The following is a 6,490-nucleotide window of genomic DNA, read 5'->3' on the forward strand; positions in this document are numbered from 1 at the left end:
GTCGATAGAACATTAAACGTGTTCCACTGACATGAATTTTCACCAGCCCACAGAAAAGAACGGCTGAGACCTAGAGAGCAATAAAACATCACAAAGGAAAGCACAGTCCTCCCAACTCCTGGTGCTGCCATAGCAACTGGCCCATGTGGACTCTGGGCGCAGGGTTGGGGAGTGAGTGCCACAGACCACCATGTGGGAAAAGAAGTCAGAGGAGGGATAAAAGTCGAGAATCTCTAGTAACGAGTCCCAGAAATTATTGTTTTATGATTTTATGATGGCCTTTCACCGGAAGATAAACACTGTATGAATGTTACTCATCTCTAAGCACCTAGTTCAGGAAGCTCAGCCACTGCCATGCCTTGCACACAGTAAGCTGTGGTATTAGAATGGCTTTTCAGTTACCCAAAGTGAATTAACACTTAAAAATTAACGTTAGACTCCTGGGTCAACAGGAAACAGGAGTCCATATGAGGTGGAAGTCAGTAGGCAAGACTCTTCCATGAACTGATTCTCAGTTTTTAAAGTAATTTTGTATTAAGACAGGAGGCCCTGGCTGGGGGACAGGAGATCTTTAATTACTGAAAGTGACCAGCCCCAATTATAGAACAAAATGGACAGTACTTTGTGAATGTAGGTATTATGGTTCCCTCTAAGAACTAAATCCTTCTGGGAACGACCCTGTCTTTGGCCCCCAAAGACGTTGCCTTTTCTCCTCATTCCATGTCTTTGTCACATCCTACCAAATATTTCACACACTGGCTCATCTTTTCTTGTTTGTTCTCTGTTGTTGCTATCATTTTATTATTTTACCATTTCAGAGTCATTGCTCGTTGTTCAGGCTGGAGCTCCACATCCAGAGAGAAGCTCTGCCTCCTCATCGAAGACTCCAGACAACTGCTTGACAGCTTGACAGGGTCTGTGCTGCTCCTGTTTTAATCAGTGACACTCGTTTATTTGGGATCTACAGTGATCTGAGAACTTTTAATTAATATTTTCCAAGACCTTGAACAATATTTATTATTGTTGTTGTTTTAAATCATCGTTCCTATTTTAAGGATAAAGAAACTAAGATTTAAAAAAATCAAATAAGAGTGCACTTCTAGTTGCTAGATGCTGCTTGATTTATGAATCACTTAAAAAGCCACTTAGATCTTCAAAAAAAAAATCTAGTAATATTCTTCAAGGCAATAAACCTGTAGATCAAACTCAGATTTATATTATCCCGGGACCCAAATATTGCATGGGACATACTTACAATAAAATATATACATATGTTATCTATCTGAAATTTAATTTAACTGTGTATCTGTATTTTTATTTTCTAAATCTGGCAACCCCTTGTGTGGCTCAAGCATGGGCTGTAGATAGCCTTGCCTTATCCCCTAGGACTCTATTCCTTATATAGTACATTTTAAACAAATGGAACTACACATAGCTATTGTGTCCCAAACTTTCCTTAGGCTGTTTACCACTTTGATTCACTGAGAAATACCAACTATATCTTCAAAACCAAGGTCGGCTGGCTTCTACCACTCCAGGCATAGATGCCTATCACCCCCTTCTTTCCTGCATATGCACCGTATCCGTACCTTTATTACTGCATACTCTACATCTTATTTATTGTGGTTAGCACCTTGCCTAGCAAAATCAATAAGAATTAAAATTGCACATGTGAATTAACAAACAAATAAGTGAATGAGGAAATAAACCATTATGAAGACTGTTAGATTAAGTAAACAAGACCATCGGACTGAGGTGGCTCTAACATCTTGGCGGCCTACGTGAGCAATCCAAAAATCTAAGTTTATAATTGCCTCACGGTTACGAAATCGAAACATTGAGACTGTAAGCTATAGCCCATCAATAACGTCCTTGCTTTGCTTTCACTTTTTCTCTATAAAGCTCTCTCCTTGACTTCCTGTCCCTGGAGTGTCCCTAACCACATCCGGTTTGGCACTGCCCCATTTGAATTGACTTTTGTTCAAATAAACTCTGAAAAATTTTAATATGCCTCAGTTTATCTTTTAACAGGACAGTGAACATATTTGTCTTTGCATCTACTTTTTCAAATAGATTCCTATTTGGGGATAACAGAGAGGTTCCTGAAATACAAAAACATAAGTGAAGACAGTGGAAAATAATGATGTCATGATTAATAGACCAGGACTTCAATGTCCGAAACACAATGTCATTCAGACAAATGACTAACAAAAAAAAGATATTTAGATCACGAAATCAGATCAAATAAAGGGGAAAAGTAATGAATCACTATAATGTCTTGCTAACTAATAGTAAGTATATGCTCAGATTTTCTGAGACAGTTCTAAAGACCTCTCAGAAAAAGTGATTTTTCTGAGAAAAGTTGAAACCTGAAGGAATTACCAGGTGTTGGAGGGGGAGAGGGTGAGGGGTCTGCGTGCAAGAGGAGAGAGTGTGGGTGTGGGTGGAAAAGATAGTAGAGCTGCAGCCCCCCTTTATTCTTCAGGACTAATTACAACAGAATTGGGTTTCTGAATAGATTTAGAAAACTTCAAATCCCTTCTTTAAGAGAAAACATGTCTTTGAGTATGGTACTTGTACACAATTTTAAAAAAATTTTTGGAGTTTACCCTGAGACAAAAGCCTGATAGTGACTTTATTCTCATATTTTGGGGGATGATTTACTGACTATTTATATCCTGACTTCAAAGTGTAGTATAGATATTTGCCTTAACCTCAGAGTCACTCAGATTGGTGTGTAAAATAGAAAATTGTCTTCAGCTACAGGTCTCGGGGGCTCTTTAAAGTCCTGATTCAAGATGGCCTATCATTTCTTAAATGACCTTGAGATTAAAATCTGTGGCTTTATTCTCAACTTCTAGAAAACGACTCTCCCCAGATCAGCTGTGGACAGCTCTCAATCGGGATGCCTGCCACCCAGCTGAGTCACTGAGATCCCTGTACCATCCCAACCTGAAGACCCACAGAGAAGCCCCAAGTGGCCAGAGCCGAGGCCTCCCCCAGGAGTGATGAAAACCTTGAGTGGGTTGTTTGCTGCAGTCAGAAGAGAACGAAGGTACTTGGTGATCTAGAGCGTAATTTGGAAACATGTTCCATGTCTCAGGACCAATTTAAATATTTTTTCGTCATCTTACTTGACTCATAGACAAATTGATTTAGTTTAACTTAGTTTCAGCCAGTTTGGCATTTTGTTTGTTTGTTTACATGACCAATAAGTGTTTGGTAAAGAGCTAAAACTTGCCCAGGTAACTTTCAGTCAAGTCCTCCTTAGATCGTACATGGTGCCTTTATTACAAGAACTAGGAAATCTTGGACTTGATGGGCTGGCCACTGAGAGGGCTGTGAGCCAGCCTGGACTTGAACTCGACTTGAATCAATGGATACCATTCTCCACAAGCAACAGAAGGAGCCAGTTCCGAGACAACTGAGGATCTCGGTAAACCTCCAGGAGTCAGCCAGAAACTGCCCTCAGCCTTGGGCAGGGGATGCTTTCGTCCTGTCCTGCCCATCAGAGGAGCAGGGAAGGGCCTGTAGACCAGAGTCTGTGTGGGTGGGTGTGATCAGGGAGCCTAGGAGGGGACATGAGGACCCCCCACTGCCAATCATGAGAGGTGACTTACTCCACTCTCTCGAGATTTTTTTTTCTAGTTTGAGGATAATCCCATATTTTTTCATTTTCTTTTCCTTTCTTATTTTTTATCTGGCTTACTTTTTAAGTGGAGGTTACAGTCCTCAGAGCAAAGGGTTGCCGGACACAGAGTTTCACTCTGGCTGCAAGGTCCTGAGCACGGCCACCAGCAGGCCTGTGGAAACTGGCCTGGGAGCCAGCATCGTGGCTTCTTCCAGCAAGTGTTCTCATCCCTCTGATCAAATTAGGTTGTGCTGGTCTTACTGAAAAGAAAGATACCTAAGAAACACTTAGGTGAAATGGAATCTGAATCGGCTTTTAACATGGAACATGGTGCGAATTCTCCCAGTAGCCACTGTTGTGTAATGAGTTAAGGGGCTTTTGTGTCCTGAGCGGTGGCTTCTGGCCTCGGCAGCCGCAGGAACGTTCCCCAGAGTTCTCGCATCTGCCACCCTGGCCTCTGCAAAGCCACTGTAGAAGTCTGAAAAATGTTTCCTATTAATGTCTGATAAAAAGAGCAAACCTTAACCTTAATACCAAACATATCACGATGTGCTAAGAAACGCTGATGACTTAAGAAAAAAGAATTTGAAAAATGTAGTAATGACAGTGTGTACCAGCTATGAACTCAGGACACTGGTAGGTGAGGTCACCTGTGGCCAGGGTAGAGGAAGGCGCTTCTGCTTTTTAATTATTATTATTTTTTACCAGTTTTTGTAAAGATATAATTGACATATAATATTAGTTTAAGGTATTGTGGGGGTTCAGAATGAGTCACCCCACAATGTGCCTCTGTGGTACGTGGATCGTTTTGAGCTAAAGGTAATTTTAGCTTTGAGCTCAAGAGGAACTTCTGCCCCGCCCTTAACTACCTGCACGAACTTGAATTAGGAGCCTCGTCCATAAGGGCAGGGTAGCAGAGATGACCTCTGCTGGCCCCACCTGTACAGCAGGGCAAACTTCTACTCACTAAAAGCTTGACTTTCCTGAACAGACACGACCCTCCCACTTTGGTGCAAGGGATTCTCCTGTCTGAATGGCCCTCCCCTGGGGGCGCGTGTCCCTCATGGTGGCCCAGACTCCCTGCTCCACAGGCATCCTGGATGGCTGTGCCTGCTCCTGCCTACCGAACCCACATCTCTGTTGGAAGCTGGGGCCGGGGCAATGCTTGGAAACCTGTGGGTCCAAATTTGAGGCGTCTTGCTCCAGGGTTCACAAACATTAAATATCTTATTAATAAATTTAAATTCTAAAATTTAAGTATTAAAATTTTTTGTTTACATGTGTGTTTCTCCCACTGCACCATGATTTCTTTCCAGGCAAGGACGTTAATTTGTATCTCTAGAGCCTCATGCGACCTGCGATTAAAGAAATATGCCTCCCTCATTCTCACAGCACGCCCACAGCTCCATCTGCACACCGGATAAATCCTTACTCCCACAGTATGTTATTCAGGGTCCTGCATGATCTAACTCCCTGCCTGGCCTCGTTTCTTGGGACTCTACTCATACCGAAAGCTTCAGACAGATTTGATTCATGTCTTATGCCCGTGTGTGCAGCACGCTTCAGGGTATGGTGCTTCTTCACATGGCTTTTCATTGATTATAAGCTGAGTTCCAGCTCAGCGTATATCTAAATTGGGTGCCAGCTCAAGCCAGGCTTAACACTCCTCAGACCTTCAGAATTTCTAATCTCACTAGTCCTCTTCCGTGAACACTCCTAATTAGCCCAAGAAAAGCAACCTCCCTGCTCTATATTTTCCCAACAGAGACATAGGTAAATACCAGCTGGCCACACCTCGCAAAATTCCCAGCAATGAAAGCAGAAGTTTTGGACTGCGAAACCAGATTTATTTGGATGTGGGGCAGGATAGACCTTTGGAAACTTTTCTGAATTCAAGTGCCATTTTTAGCATCTTTTAGAGACATAACTAATTTAACTGCATGGCACAGAAACAGATTTTACATGGGGAAGTCTGGGAGGATTGTTTCTTCCCCATGTTTGGAGTGCAGCTGACAGCTGCTGCAACTCACCAAACATTATGGATTTCAAAACAGCTTTGCCTAGAGCAGGGGTCCGCAAACCTTTTCTCCAAAGGGCCAGAGAGTAAATATTTTAGACTTCATGGTCTCTGTCACAGTTTTGGCATTGTAGCTCAAAAGCTGCTATGGCTATGTTCCAATACAACTTTGTTTGTGGACACCCAAATTTGAATTTAAAATAATTTTTCACATATCTTGGAAAATCACGCTTTTTTATATTTTTCTTCCAACCATGAGAAAATTTAAAACCATTCTTACCTTGCGAGCTGTACAGAAACAGAGAGCAGTCTGGACTTGGCCCACGGGCCACAGTTTGCTGGCCCTGGGCTGCGTTAGCAGCTCTGCTTCTCATCATTCTGTTGTGGCGCGAACGATTCTAAGACCCACGGAGCCAATTGAGATTGATTATAAACCTTTATTAGCCGGCCGGCGACTGACTCTCTACCACGCAGGGTTAGAGGAGATCAGCCCCGAGCTTCCCCAGGAGGCCGCTTATAAGGTTTCCTACTACATCCTTGAATAAGCAGATTACAAGAAGCAGAAGTTAGTCGTTACCCTTTTGTACAAAGATAAATGTATCTGGGGAACTCTCAGATCAAACAAGGCCTAATAGACAGTTTTATCATCTACGCCTTGGAATGTTTGCCCTTCTCCTGGGGCTGGTGCCTGGAGATATCACCTCTCTGTAACTGAGTTACTGCTTCTCCTGGGGTGGGCGCCTAGAGATACTACCTCCCCGAAACTGGAGAATTTTCACTTTTACAATTCGTCAGCTTCACTGGGAGGGCTTGTTAAACCAGATTGCCAGGCTTCATCCCAA

The 6,490-nt window shown here is 42.7% G+C and overlaps 1 long non-coding RNA gene across 1 annotated transcript in view; it reads right to left on the reverse strand.

Annotated features, from left to right (window-relative positions):
- Nucleotides 1-6,045, reverse strand: part of LOC107195365 — a 9,863-nt gene extending 3,818 nt beyond the window's left edge. Inside the window, exon 1 of the long non-coding RNA XR_001516499.2 lies at nt 5,929-6,045. This is a non-coding gene — a long non-coding RNA (uncharacterized LOC107195365). The remainder of the gene's footprint in view (nt 1-5,928) is intronic.
- Nucleotides 6,046-6,490: the final 445 nt, after the last annotated feature.

Source organism: Pteropus alecto, unplaced genomic scaffold, assembly GCF_000325575.1.
Source record: "Pteropus alecto unplaced genomic scaffold, ASM32557v1 scaffold192, whole genome shotgun sequence".
In the NCBI taxonomy this organism is placed as follows: Eukaryota; Metazoa; Chordata; class Mammalia; order Chiroptera; family Pteropodidae; genus Pteropus; species Pteropus alecto.